The 17,311-nt window shown below is 46.1% G+C and overlaps 1 protein-coding gene across 4 annotated transcripts in view; it reads right to left on the bottom strand.

Annotated features, from left to right (window-relative positions):
- CPPED1 (calcineurin like phosphoesterase domain containing 1) overlaps window positions 1-17,311 on the bottom strand; it is a 226,309-nt gene that overhangs the window by 152,971 nt on the left and 56,027 nt on the right. The gene's annotated exons all lie outside the window — the stretch shown is intronic.

The raw sequence follows: 17,311 nt of genomic DNA, 5'->3' as shown, positions 1-17,311 counted from the left end.
TCTTACGTTTAAATTACTAGGTGAAGTGCTTTCAAATCTTTTATGCCAGGCTTAAGAGCACAATTTGCACTATTTTGGGGCACGTGATAAAATCTTAATTATGAAACTTGGAGCTCGGAAGCTCCGGCTATCTGGTGGGAAAGGCAGTGTCAGAAATGAAATCTTAGTCAATATTTGGGGGAATAAAAAACAAACACAGATGCTAACAAGGAAATGCTAAGGTGTGCAAAGAATTAAAGGGGAAGCGATGGCTAATTTAAATTGGATGCATGGGGAAGGCCTCCCTGAGGTGGCCGGATCTAAATCCCCGAGGTCAAGATGTCCTAAGCTTTTATAATTCCACGGCCACCCTCCCACCAACTAGGCCTAGCTTACTGTCACCCGGATCTCAGGCTTTCAGCCACCTTTCCTTAATTCCTCTTCCAGGACTTAAGAAGACAACACGTCAACACGTACTTTTGAGAACAAACTGTACATGTGTGGGAATCCACGGATTCTTGACCTATAGCTCAGAACGCCAGCTGTTCAGTCAAATACAACCGACCTAGACTCAGTCTGAACAGGGTCTGCATCAGAACCCTGCTGTATGCATCTCATTGCCAAGGACGGCCATCCAGCACAACAAGGCAGTCAACTCAGATTCACTGAGCCCTTCCTACCCGTGGGGGAAAGACTCCAGGATGCCCCCGACGGTCCCTGGGTCCTAATATTCACATCCCTGTGCAATCCCCTCCCCTTGAGTGTGGGCTGGACCTGGTGACTCGCTTCTAATAAGCAGAATACAGTGATGGGAGGTACCTTTAGAGACTGGCTAGATCAACACATGGAAACAACCTAAATGTTCCTCAGTGGATGAATGGAGAAAGAGGATGCAGTATATACATACAATGGAATATTATTCAGCCTTTAAAAGGGGGAAATTTTGCCCTTTGGGACAGTAAGGATGGGCCTGGAGATATTAAGCTAACGGGAATAAGCCAAGCACAGAAAGACAAACACTGCATGGCCTCACTTACATGCGGAATCTAAAACAGATAAACTCGTAGAAGCAGAGAGTAGAGTGGTGCTTTCCAGAGGCTGGAGGGTGGGGGAAATGATGATTAAAGAGTACAAACATTCAGTTAGATAAAGAAGTTCTGGAGATCTACTCTACAGCATGGTGCCTACAGCCAACGATATTGTATTGTACACTTAAAATCCGCTAAGAAGGTAGATCTTAAGTGTTCTTATCACACATGCACAATATGACAACAACAACAATAAAAGGAGCAGGGAGAAACTGTAGGAGGAGACGGATATTTACGACCTAGATGGTGGTGATGGTTTAGCCCCAAACTCACTGACTTGTACACATTAATTATGTGCAGCATTTTATATGTCATCATACTTCAATACAGTGATTTTTTTTAAAAGAGAGAGCTTAGGCTTAAAAAAAAAAAAAGACTCTTACTTTCCTCTTTTCTCCTCTCTCTCTCTCTCTCTCTCTCTCTCTCTCTCTCTCTCGGAGCCCTCGTCTTGGAGGAAAAGGGCTGCCATGATGAGTCCCACTATGGACAGGCCAACGGGGCAAGGAACTGAGGGAGGCCGCTGGCCAACAGCCTGTGATGAACAGAGGCCCTCCATGCAACAATCTGAAGGGAATTGAATCCTGCCAACAAGCACGGGAGTAAACTTGGAAGAAGACGCTCCCCAGGCAAGCTTTCAGATGAGACCACACCCTAGGTGGCACCTTGACTGAACCCTCGTGAGACCCAACAGCAGGACTCCCCAGCTAGGCTGCACCCCGATTCCTGATGGCAACTGTGAGGTCATGCGTGTTAGCTGTCTCAAGCTGTCAAGTCTCAAGGTAATTTATTATATGGTATACACAAAGATTAGATAAAGGGCCAGGGAGGAGTCAGCAAAACTTCAAGAGCTGAGGTTTGGTGTCACAAAAAAAAAAAAACACTGAGATTCTGATTTGTGTTAATTATTGGCATCATTTATTTTACTTGAATAATAAGCTTTTTGCATGATGAATATTGTGTTCCTGTTTCCAAGGCAGTAAGCAGAACTGTTTAAACTGGATAAATTAATCAGGGAGATGATCGTCACCCCAAGGTTGGGGCATAAATCAATCTGCTGCACCAAACAGAATTTATAAGCAGTTTTCTACAGTGAATGTTCTTAACAAATATAGTTCCCTACGACAAACAGTCATAGTCTCAAAAAGTCAATAGTCTTAGGAGTTATTAAAATAAATCTTTCATTATTACTTGTTTACTTACTCGTAAAATCTTAGATAGAATCTCAATTTTATGACAAGGTACAAAATAAATACATTTGACCCAAAATGAATGCCAGCTCCCATACCACTGTTCCATCTACCTTATCTATCGAACTGAGGAAATTTGTTGACTTGGGGTTCTGCATTCTCAAAAGCACCTGGATCCTCTTAAAATTCCTGCAATAGAAGTTTGTGATCTTTGGTCTCATCTCAGTTTTAATCAAGGCTGAGTTAGAAATATTGGAGGCTTGTAATGCTTACTAATAAGCTGAAGGAAACTTTTGTAAATTTATACCTTCCTCACCCCTCGGAAGAGTAAATTTTTATATTAGGAATGTGAATTCTTAACATTTGCATTAAAAATTATTTCACCGAAGTCCAGAGTTAACGCCCAGGGCAGGGAGTAGGTATGAGTTGACTGACATCTCCAAGAGCCTGGGGGAGCTGCCCACGCCAGCCCCTCCAGGGCAGGGCCAGTGCCTGCCCCCTGCTTCTCCCTTCACTCTCCCTGCAAGCCGTGCTCTTGCAGTTCAAACCGTGGAAGTCTGGAGACAGTGAGGTGCATTCCTAAAGCACCTGAGAGAAATCAGGGCATTTTAAAAAACGTTTTAAAGATCCAGAGGTTCTTTTGTTTGTTGTTTTGTTTTGTTTTTAATTTTCCTAGTCAAAGAACCTTAATGTGAGACAACCTGAGAAATGCCTGATAACCCAAATAAAGGAGCAGAATTACCTGGAGATGGAGGCTGAGAGACAGGGAGAAGGCAAGAAGCAGCCATGCTTGCTGGGCCTCCACCTCGGTCCCCGAGGCGTGGCCCATGGGCCAGCACATCACCATCACCATCACTCAGGCCGCCCCAGGCCTGCTCAGTCAGAATCTGCATTAACAAATGCAGGTGATTTTATGCAAATCCAAGTTTGAGAAGCAAAGGGTGCAGCTAATCAAGGAACTGTGTGTTTTATAACAAACAGATGCAAAGTGGTTGTTTCCCCTGAACTGAAATAATATCTCGGAGGATTTGTTGTTGTTATTGTTGCTATTAGTGGTTGTGTTTTTCTGATTTGCTTTGTGTTTTGTTTTGCATATTTTCCTGTTCACTCTGATGTCCTGCCTCTGTCCAGCTCAAGTATCTGGTCCTAAACATTTCTTGGTATTATCCATTGCTATCTAATCATCTCCCTTTAAATCACCTTTCAAAACCAATTCAATATTCTTGGTAAGAGTTCCCAAGGTAAGAACTTAATCAGGGAATGCATTACTAACTAGAGAATTGTAACCCTTTAGATTTTCACGTGACTTCATAGCATATAATAAAAATACTCTTCAGTAAAGTATGTGTTTTCAAAAACACAGAGAGGTATTTTTCCCCCCAAATTTGATAAAAGAATGCAGTCAGGGACTGTAATTGGTGACTATGATAAAGCCAAGGTCAAATTTTGAGATAAACTAAGTACTTGCAGAATGAATGAATTAAAGAAGTGAGTTGATTAAATTAAGATCTCATTTCTGACCGTGATGGTAGCAAAACAAGACTGTAATCTTTTGAAACACTGCCACAAACCTCTGGATAATGCCTGTATGGTTCCCAGTGCTGAGACAGAGTAAAGCATACATTTATTTAACTAAAACACCTAAACCTGCTATAAGTAAGAATGTTTACAGTGCATTTAATTTTTTCAATGTGAATTTTTTAAACAAATTCAAAGAGATGGTGCATTAGCTACGTAACAAAGCACCACAAATGCAGCACCTTGAACAATACACATTATTTCTCTCACAGCTTCTGTAGGTCAGGAATCCTGGGCACAGCTTAGTCTCTGGTAATTCTTTTATTAACCCGCATCACTGGCCAGAGACGCTGTGCCCACACCACCGCCCAGGAGCAGGGTCCACACAGAGTCTTCTGCTGAACGCCTCTCATAAGCTGCTATCAAAGTGTCGGCCAGGGCTGGGGTCTCATCTGAAGACGCAGGTCAGGCAGGGTCTGCTTCCCAGCTCACTTAGGAGGTTGTGGGCTGGTGGACTTCAAATGGAGCAGGACCATGCGGGGCGCTCCTGTTACAAACCCTTCCTGTACCCCATTTCTCTTTTGTAGGAAGTAGGCTTCAGCCTCCTGGACCTTCCCTGAGTTCCAAAGGGCAGATTCAAACAGTTGGTAATCAGGGAAGGGAGGGGATACAGAAACTAGGGAAGAACAGTCAAGAAGCAATCTTGCAGCCGTAGGGCAGGGTTCTGGGGATATACATAGTATCTCTGAGTTCTTCTGCAGGAACTAAGCCCCTGCCCACCCAGGTGGAGGGTGGTAACTTCAGGCTGAGCACAGGATTCCCGGAGCACCGCTCAGTTACCTCACCACCGACCAATCAGAAGAAAGTCACACGCCCTGCAGCCTTCACCCCAAATTTTGTCTGTAAAACCCTTTTCCCCAGAAACCATGGGGAAGTTTGAGTTTTTCGAGCACGAGCCACCTGCCTCCTTGCTTGGCCTTTCAATAAACCTTTCTCTGCTCCAAACTCAGACTTTCGGCTTGTTGGGCCTCACTGTGCGAAGCGCACAGGAACTGTTGTTTGGCAACGGACTGAGGGCACCTGTTCCCTGCTGGCTGTCAGCCAGAGGCCACCCTCAGTTCCTTGCCATGTGGGCCTCTCCCACATGGCAGCTCATAACGTGGAAATTTGCTTCATCAAAGCCAGTGAGGTTTGCCAGCAAACAGAAGTTACCATCTTAGGTAACATGACGACAGAAGTGACAGCCCACGACTTTTGTCACATTACAGTCAAGTCGCTCAGCCAGCCCACATTTGTGGTGCCTTGGCTGGCACTCTCTAGAGTCATAAAACCCCACCCCTGGGCTCTCTGTGTGCCTGGAGCCCACTGACACCTTAACCCCCCACTCCCCACTGCAGGACCCTTCACATACCTGCATTTCTGCAAGATAAAAATTATCTCCTGATGTGTGTTTACCCTAACAAAGCTAAACCGCCCCACACGATACCTTAAGCAGAAAGGCCTCACATCCTGCCCTGAGCAGAGTTGTAAAACCTATTGTTCAGAGAAGTCCCTGACACATCTTACAAGCAATCAGGTACCTGTGCACGAACTGATGGTGCAGCTCCTCCTCCTTGTGGGCACACCCCTCTACCCCCAATAGAAGACCCTGCGCATTTGCCCCAATGCTCATTCAGGCACCTCTTGCCTGTGTGACCCGCTGTTGCCTGTAGCAGTATATCTATTAAACTTTCCTAAACATTTTTTGGTCTCTGGTAATTCTTTTACCAACCAGCATCACCGGCCGAGCATCACCGGCCCGCTGCGTCATGCCCACAACACTCAGGAGCAGGGGACCACACAGAGATCGCAAGGGGTCAAGGACCACTAGGAGGCAGGGTCTGTCTGCCACAGATGATAATATTAACTAACGCACTTACTTAACTAATATCAGGTACCCATGAGTTTACACCTGACCCTCCTGAACTCATTCGTTGCAGCCTATCCTATAAAAGCTGAGGACTTACCATATAGAAGCCCACTGTTTCCTTCTTAAGAACTGCAAATTGTGCTGGAGGGATGCTCAGAGTTACTTTAACCAATCCTCTCATTTAACTGAGGCCTGGCTAGGGGCCTTCGTCATGGATCAAGTTCAACATTACACAGTTAAGGAGCAGCAGCCTCTCCTGTTCAGTATCTCAGTGCTGCCGGAGAGAGCCATGAAGAAGACGGAATGTTCCCTGGGCTGCCTGCAAGTTGCCCGCCTCCATAAAGATACTTTTGTCTCCAAAAAGTTTCCTTTAAGTGGCACATCTTGGTGAGTAAGAAAGCTGTACACAGAGAGAATGTTGGCAAGGCCCAGAGCTTCTCCCCAGCAAGCTTGTGATGCTCCCAGACCCTGCCAACAGCAAAGGGTTGATTCAGGGGTACAGGCTGGGGCCCAGGACATCCGCCTTCTGTGGGATGCTAATTGGTGATCTCTTCTAGAGACTGCAAACTCCGGGTCTCTGGATGCGATCTGGCTAGCAGATGTGTTCTGTTTGGCCCACGCAGTGTTTATAAAATTTTGAATTTGTTGCCAACATCTTAAATTCATGAGTTTCACATATATACCTGGCTTTCCGGAATCTCATAGAAAATCTGGCTGCACTAGGAGTGTGCCAACGATTGGCTGGGGCTGAGCAGTAATTGTCCCTTTAGTGGGGTGAGTGCTCTGGAATTCACCAGGGTCCATACCTGGCCTCTGCAGACCTCTGGGATGAGAAGCCTTTATCTACAGTAACCCTTCCATTGTGCTTAGAGGTACAGGAGGTGAGAGACGCAGAGTCAACGGTAAATAACTTGATCAAGATTAACAAGGGTCAGGGCGGGGAGGGGTGTGCAGAAGCTCGGGGATGACTACCACAGAGCCCCACTTCAGGGCAGGTGAGATCACAGAGAAGACTCAGCCAGAAGCAAGCTCCAAGCTACCAGAATACAGCGCCATATTTTAGTGTGTTACCACAGCCTAAGTCAAATGTTAACATTTATTTGAAAATACTCTTTAAAGGAAAAATTGGCCATATAAAGAAATCTGACTCATCCGTTGTAACAAGATTTGGCCACTCCAATTTTCAGCTAATGGAAAGAGACTGCCATAGAAACAATCTTTCAAAATTGGAGGATTAAAAAGGACAGCGGATTTTGGGTGGTCAGGAACGGCCTGCGAGTCTCCTTTAAGCCTTTACTGGCTACAAAGCAACTGTCTACAGAGAAGAATCTTAAAAAAAAAAAAAAAAACCTTTAAAACTTCACATGATTCCTTATCATTATGTTTATGTGCCAATACCCTGCCTGAAAGACAGATACTCAAATTGCAATCACTCTTTACAGTCTGCATTTTTAATATCACAAACTTGGTGTTTTCTTGGATTTGTCTCTGCCAACATACTTCCTCTCATTCAGTTTTATTATACCTTTTGGGCATATTAGCCAGTTGTTGATGAAAGCTGACTTTTTAATATATACCAAGAATCAGAAATTTCATTGATCCTTTCATTATTATCAGTTAATCAATGGCTAACAATAATAAATGCACCCCTGAAAGCAAATGAATCACTACTTTCATCATGCAACTAGGAAAAAGGCCTACGGGAGCCAGCCATGTCACTGATTAATACCTAATTCTGTAATAATTTATATTCTCATGATGTGCTTAACCTATTACTTTATAGACAACCTCAAACAATTCAAGGTGGAAAGATAATAATTTAATTTTTAAAAGTCTTGTTTTCTAAATCTAGTTTGACTTTTGCAAGACAGAGTTAAAATCGTAAGAAACTGGTTCAGAATATTTACAAATTTGGCATTTTGACTCCTGTTAACTTACCTGACTCAAAATGACAACATGAATTGGACTATAGGATCTTCTTTTTTTTGATTACTTTTTGTGTTCTGTTTTTTAAAAAAAATATTTTATTTATTGTTTCTGGTTTTTTTGTTTTTGTTTGGGGGCAGGTAATTAGACTTACTTATTTATTCATTTATTTTAATGGAGGTACTGGGGACTGAACCCAGGACCTTGTGCATGCTAAGCACGTGCTCCACCACTGAGCTATACATACCTCGGATTGGGACTGTTGAGGCCACGTTATCTCCATTTGACTAAAAGCTGCAGAATTAGCTCAGCACTGACTGACAGTGCCACCACCTTGGGTCAGCGTGCATCATTCCCACTGGGGTGACCAAGACAGCTCCACGCAGTACTCCCCGCCCTGACCTACTCAGGCAACCACCTCCATTATGACTCTTCCTAAAACCCTTATCCTAATCATCAAACTCCTTTGCTAATGGGCCACTCTCTTCTACTCTCCACGAGGAAAGGCCTGAGTTTGCTCTCCCTCCCAGCATACCGTCAGCATGCAGCATTTGGTCGCTGGCAGGTGGCAGGCACTCAGTAAGCATTTGGTGAAGGGATAAATGAAGACATCAATGGATCCTCGCTCATTCTGGCACCTGGGGCTAAAATGTAGCCTAAAACTTTTCCAGCTGTACTGATTACTGTTCCCACTAGACTGGTGGCTCTGAACCAGGGATGATTTTGATCCCCAGGGGATATTTGACATCGGGAGACATTTCTATATGTCACAATATAAGACAGCGATAGTGCTTCTGGCATCCAGAAGGCAGAGGCCCGGGATGGGGCTGGACAACCCGCAGTACACAGGGTAGCCCTACAAAAAGAATGACCCCACGCAGGTCAGTGCTGAGGTTGGGGAACCTGCACAAGGCGCAGCACAGGAGCCCTCTAAACAGACCCTTACCTGCTCCTCAGACACACCCCATCCTTTCCCAGCCCTTCATCCAGGGGACACTCTCCATTCCATTGACTCCTCCTGCAAAGACGGTCATCTACCTCTCCAGCCCAGCTCAAACATCCGTCCCTCCCTCCCCTGTGAGCTGACACAGCTCCACCTCCTTTCCTCGTTCAGCAAGTCTGATCTGAGGATAGGTGCCACTCTAGTCACTGGACATTCAGCAGTGGGCAAGGCAAGGTCCCATTCTTTAAACCTTACAGAACGGTGGTGAGATGGGCCAAGAACAGGTCAACAACTAAGCTCATGTGCTCCTCAGTGCCGCAGAAGTAATCGGGGTAACCATGGACAGAGCAGCTGCTGGGTGGGAGAGCTCTGCAGTGGACAGAGCAGTGAGGCAACTCGGGAGATGGGATCTGGAGACGAGAAAGAGCCAGGCATGGGGGGTGGGGAGGGAAGAGGGGCTGTGGGGACGTACCCCAGGCACAGGGCACAGCGAGGACCAGACCCTGGGACCAGCGGCAAATATGAATGTAGGGCAGGCGACAGACAGGCCATACCCACACATGTGGGCTTGGGGAAGGGCTTCAAGCCCCTGACCCACTTTGGGCCTCTGTCTTCCAAAGCCCTGACCAGGTCCCAGAACAGCCCTGAATCTGAGGCTTGAGTCCCAGGCTCAAATCCCACTTCTACCCTTTACCAACTCTGCCACCTGATGCAAGTCCCTTAACCTCTCTGGGCCTCAGTCTCCTTATCTGTAAAGAATAACTTACCGTCCTCAGAAGGGTTGGTGTGAAGAATTACTGAGTTAATACGTGTAAAGCATTTGGACTCGGCACCCAGAAAGCAGTCAAGTGTGAGCTTTTATCTCCATGACTGTCATTCATTATTCATGGTAACTCCGACCCCTATCGTAGAACAGAGCTACCAAAATCTCACCCATTTCTTTGTTCCCCAGAGCACAGTAGGGCTCAGGAAGTATCTGATGATATACACACGTGTACACACACACACACGTACATTTATATGCTTTGGGCTTAACATCTTTCCCTCACGTGTTTGTCGATAACTGCTTTGGTTATAAAATGGCAAAGATGGGTAACTTTACAGCTGCCTGGAGGCTTTCTGGCTAAAGAGCAAATGCCAACGAAATGCAATTTTTGCAGTGTCTCACAGCAGCAATCTGCACAGTGAATCACAATCTAAATGTCTTCAGCAATACCCCTCATCTTCTCTGGGGACTAATCTTATTTTAGTGGTTAAAAAAAACACACACGCAAAAGCAGCAAAACAATTTTCACCACTTTGGGACTCTTTCTGGTTTAATAATCCAAATGTCCCCACAGCAAGACTGCCAGAACTTAATGCGGCAGTTACCAGCGTCTTTCATGAGTGGTTGCCTATGGCTGGCGGGAGGGGAAGGTGGGGGGTGGCAGCTAAGGGGTGTGGGGTTCCTTTTTGGGGTGGTGAAAATGTTCTAAACTTGACTGTGGTGACGGCTGCACAACTCTGTGAATAGACTAAAAACCACTGAATTGTTCACTTGGCTGTTTAAAAAAATTCAGGACACCCTCCCCCCCCCCCACAGAATAATTGTGACAGCAGAATCCTCAGAGTCTCCATATTACGCTTCCTAAGTAACAAAGTGGATCTACTCAACCTCTCTCTTCCTGGCCTACACCCATCCTAAAGGTAGCTACCGAGCTACACAAAAGCTTCTGAGTCACAGCTTGGCTGCCGCACTTGCCTCGTAGGGATGAGGGACCTGCCAGCATCTTTATCTGCAACCCTTCAGAGAAGTGAAGAGAGCAGATGGGCCGGGACTGCTCGGCCAGGCGGCTTTTGGCATCGGTGGCTTTGGCCGACACTGTTCCAGACAACGTCTCAGGCGGGCAAGGAGACATTTTCCAAACCTCTCTCACTCTGCAGAAGCCGGCGCGTTTGGGGTGGAGGTTTGCTGTGACTATTTTGCACCGTTGCCCACGTTCCGCTGCCAAGAGAGCAGGCGGCTGCAGGCCCAGGTGGTGCCTCCGGAGAACAGGAAGAAGGCACTGGCTCTGGGCAGGGGCAGCCCTGCAGGCACAGGCTGGGCAAACAGAGGACCTGGATGCAAAGAGAAGACCCCCCCTTCCTAGGGGCAGGTGCAGCCCCGTGAGAGTCGCCCGCAGCGGAGGCATTCTGAGTACCGCACCAGCTGCAGAGCCAGCAGGGTGGTCTGCAAGGGTCCTGCTGACTGGTTCAGTACCTTGGATTCTGCTGCTTTGTCCAGAGAATTGATGGTGTGTGTAAGCCATGGGTTACATCCAGGGGGCAGTGTATTCATTTTCACTCATTTATTCACATGACAAATGGACACTGAAGGTCCACTGCTGCTGGACACCATCCTAGGCCTGGGCTTCCTGCCCAGTAGGAATCTCTCATCTAGAGGCAGGGACAGACATCAAAGTCACAGCAATAAACACACAACTCTAAGTTGTAATACGTATCATAAAAGGAAAGAATGGGTGAGGATCTGCACAGGCTCCTCTTAGACTGCGGCCTGAGGAATGAGAAAGCAGAGGAGGGGAGAGGGACAGACAGCAGCCACGGCGAGGGCCGCCAGACCCAATTTCTGCTTCAAAGAGATGCCTCGGGATGCCGTCCAGGGAATGGACTGGAGGGACCAGGGGAGACACAGAGGTTGTTGGAACTGTCCAGGTGAGAGGCAAGGGCGCTGGGGTCCCAGTGTTGGGAGTTGGGCGACAGAGAGGTGGACAAAACCAAAGTGTGCTCTGGAGGTGAATGGAAAGACAGGGGACAGCTGGGCCATGGAAGGCATGGGAGGGGAGAAGCAGAGGGCAGGGATGACTCCCCGGCAGCTGGTCGAACAGATGAGTTGGGGGAGACTGGGAAGGAGCAGACGGGGGGAGGACAAGGTGCTCTGTCCTATCCCAGCGTGTTCTGTTGGAGAGGCCAGAGGCTTGGGGCCAAAAGAGCTGTGCTCTCTCCTTGACCCTCCGCTTCCTGGTTTGGGACCTAAAATCACCCAGGGGCAGCGGTGCCCTCACATAGATGAGGTCAGCACATGCGTCATCCCATTTTCCCAGCTGTGCCATAAGGCGGATCTGGCCAACACTCTGCCCCTATTTTACAAGTGAGGACCTGCAGCCTTACCTCGAGGATTTTTCTTCTTTTTCTTTTAAACAAGGCTACATGGGGAGTCAGGACATTCTTTTACTCTAAATATTTCCCAGGGTCTGACTCCACATCAGACGGTTCTGAGCATGGCTGGCAGCATTTCTGGGGCCCTGCAGTCTCCAGCTGCCCTGGGCCCATGTTACTGCCCCTTCCTCACTGGAGGATTTGAAAAAGTTAAAAATCACATTCTGCACAAATATAACAAGTTGTCAGTGAGTCCTCTCTGTGAAGAAGACACTCTCTTAACAGACGTCCACTGGACCGACGTGAAGAAGTCACCAACGCTCCCCACGCCCTCTGCGGAGGCACTGACCAGGACCCAGGGCAAGCTGATGGCCTCCCCATGCTCTACGCACCCCTGCCTTTCAGGAGTGTCCGTCTGAAGTTGTTCCCAGAACTGTTCATGCTAGCACTTATTTTTAAATCACTTAATTAAACATGAAAGCCAAAGAAACAGGACTATAAGAAGGATTGTTTCCAATCAAACAAAGGTGGATGCTTTGAGAAGACTCAAGAAAGGCAAGCTGGTAAAAATAAAATACTCGTGAATTAGGTGTCGGGAGGCAGGTGTAAAAGATCTGAAGAAAAAGAAAGTAAAAACCTAGAAGAATTCTTCACTTAGAGTGCTTTCTAAGTGATTTTTAACTGACTACTCCACAGGAAAAAATCCAAACGGAGAAAGATATCTTATGGGTGTTGTTTATGCAAGAAAGACTCCCGGGCAGGCCCACCGGTAAAATCATATTCCAGGTCACATCCCCGGCCTGACATCAAAAGATTGGTAAGTGAATGTACATTTATAGTTTACAGTAAAACAAAATGTAAAAAATGTGTAACTTTTTAATGATTCCCCTCTTTTGCTAATTTTTTTCTATTCATTGATCAACTACCAGGCTTATACTGTAGTTGGAAAAAATTAAAAAAGGAAATTGTTTAATTAAACCTTGACCCTATTCCAGTATGGACCTAGACCTAAATGTAACAGCTTAAATCATAATGCTTTTAAAAGAAAACACAGGAGGAAACCAACACAAGTTCGGTGTTAGGTAAAGAGTTCTTACACATGGCATCGAAAGCGGAAGTAATAAAAGAAACAGTTGATAACTGGGACTTCCTCAGAATTTAAAACTTTGGTGCTGCAAATGATACCATCAAGGAAGTGAAAAGACAATTCACAGAATGGGAAAAAAAACTGCAAATCATATATTTGACAAGGGACTTGTATCCAGAATATATAAAGAACTCTTACAACTCAACAATAAAAAGAGAAATAACCCTATTAAAAACCAGGCAAAGGACCTGAATAGACATTTCTCCGAAGATTACAAATGACCAATAAGCATGTGAAAAGACGTGCAATGGCATTAGGCGTTAGGAAAATGCAGATCAAAACCACAAAGAAGTTTCCTTTCACACCCATTTGCTTGGTTATAATCGAAGAGACAGACAGTAACAAGTGCTGAAGAGGGTACAGAGAAATTGAGCTCATATGTGCTGCTGGTGGGAATATAAACAGTGCTGCTGTTTTGGTAAACAGTTTGCTGGATCCTCAAATTGTTAAACACAGTTCCTTAAACGACCCAGCAACTCCAATCCTAGGAGTCTACCTAAGAGAAGTGAAACACATGTTCATACACCGACCTCTGTGTGGACGTTCATAACAGCTTTATTCATGACAGCCAGTGTCCAGATGGAGGGATGTCCGTCAACGTTCAAATGTTCACCAGTGGGTGGATGGATAAACAAAATGCTGTTATCCATACACCGGGATAACTGTTCAGTTAAAAAGGAAAAAAGTGCTGATAGACACTGCAACGTGGGTGAACCCTGAAAAGATTACACTAAGCAAAAGAAGCCAGTCACAAAAGACCACGGGTTATTCGATTCCATATATATGAAACGTCCAGAAAAGGCAAAGCTACGGAAGTAAATTACTAGTTGACTGTGCTGGGAGTGGAAACATAAAGAGACTGAAAAATGCATAAAGTTCAGTTCTATGGGAGACTGAGCTGCTCTAAAATTGTGATGTTACGACCACTCTGTAAATTTATTAAAAACAAGCAAAATTTAAAATGAGTAAATGTGATGGGACCTCAATAAAGTTATTTAAAAACAGAAAAACAAAGGGAAAAGGCATTCAAAACTAAAAGTTTGTTTGTCTCTTGCAAATGCTATCATGGGAACTTTGTGACACTGATTTTTACAGATGATGATAATGAGGAGGCATAAATCATCAAAATTCTTAGTTTAGTCATGGGAACCCTTCTCAAATAGAGAACTGGTTTGGCCTACATGTGTGGCATCATTAAAGGCATTCACTTCACTTTCTTCATTATTACCTTAGAATTTTTTGCACCGTGACCCTCTTCAAACTTGAACAAACACTCCCAGGTCTACTGTTTCTAGAGAAGTTCTTAGGTGAGACTTGGAAGGGATGGAGTACGTTATCTTTTAGAGATTTCATTTATTCTTTATATGTGAGAGGGTTGCCAGAAGGATCAAGAGACATTCAGGATTTGTGAATGTAGCTGGCTCCTCTGAAACAGCTCGGGAGGTTTAAAATGTTTAGGGGCATAATCTTCGCAGGTAAACCGCTGAAGAGCCCTGTTCTCTAAGGGGGAAAATATTCAGGGGGTAAAATGAACTGGAAAGACAGATTAGGACCTGAAAACAATTAAGTGTAGGTAATTTTGAAAACACAGTTTATCTTGGTATTTCTCCCTTTGAGAATTTCTTCAAAACAGATGCTGGAAACTTCTCAGAGACAATTATTTGTTAGGAGAAAGTAGTCTTAATTAGGATACGTGTCAAGGATATATAATTATCAATTTGTCTAATTAAAATGAATATTTGAACATGCCTGAGGACTGTGAACCTTCTCAGGTGAGACACGTACAATTTATTTTTTAGAAACATCTGTTGACAGAGCCTAGCAGATTGTGTTAACAAGAAATGGATGACTGAAGCCAAGCGTCACGAACGACACTCCTGGAAGAAGGGCATGGGAATACTGTTGGGTTTGGGGGGGGGGTTGGGGGCATGAGAATATTGTTACTCAAAAAGCACCAGAGGGGAAACGGTCCTAAAGTAAAGTGCTTGCCATAGACTGACTGTGTGTCTCCCCAAAATTCTTATGTTGAGATCTAACCCCCGCTGTGATGGTATTTGGAGGTGGGCCCTTTGGGAGGTAATTAAGTCAAGAGGGCTTAGACATGGAATTACTGCCCGTATAAAAGAGACCCTTAGAGTGCCCACTCCTGGCTTCCTCTGGCTGAGGACACAGCAAGAAGATGGTCGTCTGTGAACCAGGAGGAGGGCTCTCACCAGACCCCGAATCTGCGGGTTCCTTGACCTTGGACTTCCAGCCTCCAGGGCTGTGAGCGATACATTTCCGTCCAGCCCGTGGTGTTCTGTGGCAGTGGCCCAAGCTGGCTACAACAGCCCTGCTTGATTCGACAAGCTTCACTTGAGAAACAAACTGTTCTGGAGGAGGCTTCCAGTAGCAAGTGTGAGGGTTACCAGGGCTGTGCTTTCAGGCACTGTTGCTGGAGTTAACCAAACCTCTTTGCCAGGCAGTATGTATTTTGGCAAGAGACAGAAAAAGCCAGATCCTTTCCATCCTCTTCCGAGCCTGCTCTTGGGGTAACTCTACCAGCTCACCAACTCGAGTCTCTACCTTCCCACAGAGCCTGAACTGGTGGACCCTCCAAAAGCATTGCTCAAAGTCACCAGCAATGCTAATGGGGAACTAGCTAATGGGGACAAAGGCAGGGACAGACACAGCTTAGGGGGAGACTAGGTGTTCGACACCTAGTAAAGTGAACCCACAAGACTAGGGGCTCTAAGCCTACCCCTCCAAAGCTGGGCCTCTACAAGCCCTGGGCTATATGACCCATACTGGGCACGCCCGCTGGAGCTACTCAGCCCAGAGAGGAGACCAAGTGCAGGTTATACTTCTGGAGAAGTTCAGGGTCCTTTCCCTCTTCCTAGCTCATCAGTTTATCTTCTAAGTCTCTCTCCATCCCAACCCCACCCACCGTTCTTTTCCAGGTGAATGGCCCTGTTATTCTCTGGTCCCACAGCAGCCCTGGGGCAGCTCCAGTGGGCTAGGAAGCTTCCCACCTCAGCAGCCCCATGATCTCCACCACATGCACCATCAACAAATTCGAAGTGAACACTGTGTACCTTGTATCAGACAAGCTGGTGAGCTCCAGCTTCAAATCAGATTGCACCTCAAGTTCCTCACAAGCAGAAACTCCTCTGTTGATACTGCTACAGCTAGACCATTCTTTCCCAGTCGGAAATCTGATCATGAGGCCTTGTGTCGTTAAAACCACTTGCTGCAATTAGATAATGACAAAACTCCTCAACTGCCCCCTGCCTCAGGCTCCAGGCTCACCCCACACCACACAGCTCGACTAGGGGCTTCGTTCACCAACACCCTTCCCTGTCCCATCCACGGTGCCAGACTTTCTCCCTTGCTCTGCCCATGGTCTACAATGGTCTTCCCTCTCTTCAACCCAGGTACGTCATCCTTCAGCAATCAGATGACATACCCCTTCCTCAGGGAAGCCCTCCCTGCCTGGCCTTATTAAAATGTCCCCTCACTTCCCTGACATTTGCCACAGCGTGACCTGCTGGTTTGTGTGATGGCAGGATGGTGCTGGCCTCTCCAAGTAGTCACATGCCAGAGATGCAGAATCACATCTGGTTTCCACTCATCACTGCACTCTGGCATCTGACACCATGCCTGGGCCAAGGGAGGTGCTTAGTACATTTGATGAGTAAGCAAATGGATAAAACAGTAGACAAATGGATGGACAGACAGATGAAAAGATGGACATATGATGAACAGACTGGTGGAGGGATGGCTTGATAGACAAATGGATGGACAGACCAACAGTTAGGTAGATGAATAGTAGCAGGGAGAGATGGTCAAAGAGCACGTTTGTTCCCAGGGCCAACCCCTCTTCTGAGCTCTCCACCCTATCTTTTCCCTGCTCCTCTGGTACTGCTCTCCAACAATTATACTGCCTTTTGCATTTTTCAACCCCAGATCCATCTCAGACCAATCATGCGACCTTGGGCAAGTCGCCTAGCTTTTCTGAGATTGATTTTTTTTTCCCACTATAAAGACTGGATAATCCTAAGAGCTAGCTGACCAGGACTGTTTTGAAGATTACACAAGATAATCCACATACAGCACACCTGATACATGCTGGATGCTCCTGTTTGTCTTACCATCACCATCACTGCTTCAGACCCTTCAGCCTTCCTTCAGCATTGCTCCTCCCTCAGGCTGCTGTTACCCTAAGTCTACCATGCATCACCCAAATGTCTCCAAACAGAATCCCAGCCTAGCCGACTTCACATCCTCACCCTCTACCACTCTTCAAACACCGTGTACCAGGCTTCCCCCTACAACTCTGCTGAAGGTGACGTAACAATCAAACGTGCCATCCTTTGCTTGGCTAACATTCACCTAGACGTCTGCAGCATCTGACCCTATGACCCACCCTGCCTTAAGCCCTTCTCCCCAGATTCGGTACCAAGACCGGCTCCTGGTTTTATCTTCCAAAACTTCTGGTTG

The sequence above is a fragment of the Vicugna pacos genome, chromosome 18, assembly GCF_048564905.1.
Source record: "Vicugna pacos chromosome 18, VicPac4, whole genome shotgun sequence".
NCBI classification, from domain to species: domain Eukaryota; kingdom Metazoa; phylum Chordata; class Mammalia; order Artiodactyla; family Camelidae; genus Vicugna; species Vicugna pacos.
This window is presented reverse-complemented; position numbering and strand designations above follow the sequence as displayed.